We start from the raw sequence: 460 nt of genomic DNA, 5'->3' as shown, positions 1-460 counted from the left end.
GGTATGCTGTGTCAGTGTTTATTATCATTTTACTTCTTTTTTTTTTTAATGCATAGTTCTGTAGCATGAAGAGCATCTACAATATAATGCAATCTATGATCTTCACCATCCGTTCCCAGAACCTGACCCACATTTCTAAACAGAAATGATACTAAATAGTGGCTTACATTCTACCTTTGCCCAGCCAATTGCTGACATTTGTCTCTGACAATATCTGCTTTGAAACTCTGGGATTCTTTGTTCTTACTACATACATACATAAAAAGCAGTGTTTAAGAATGGGTAGCAAAGAAAAACACAAAAATGTTTAGACGAATTTTGTCAGATTTTGAAACTTCTGAAGGAAGAAATAAATCATGACCTGAGCCAAGAGGAATAAGGATCGGTCCCAAATGCTTGAGATGTGAGAGTGATAGGATGAGAAAGAAGACAAGCAATAGTTGGGTCTGGGAAATCTTTC

The sequence above is a fragment of the Psammomys obesus genome, unplaced genomic scaffold (genome assembly GCF_907164565.1).
Source record: "Psammomys obesus unplaced genomic scaffold, mPsaObe1.curated_primary_1811, whole genome shotgun sequence".
Classification (NCBI taxonomy): Eukaryota; Metazoa; Chordata; class Mammalia; order Rodentia; family Muridae; genus Psammomys; species Psammomys obesus.
This window is presented reverse-complemented; position numbering follows the sequence as displayed.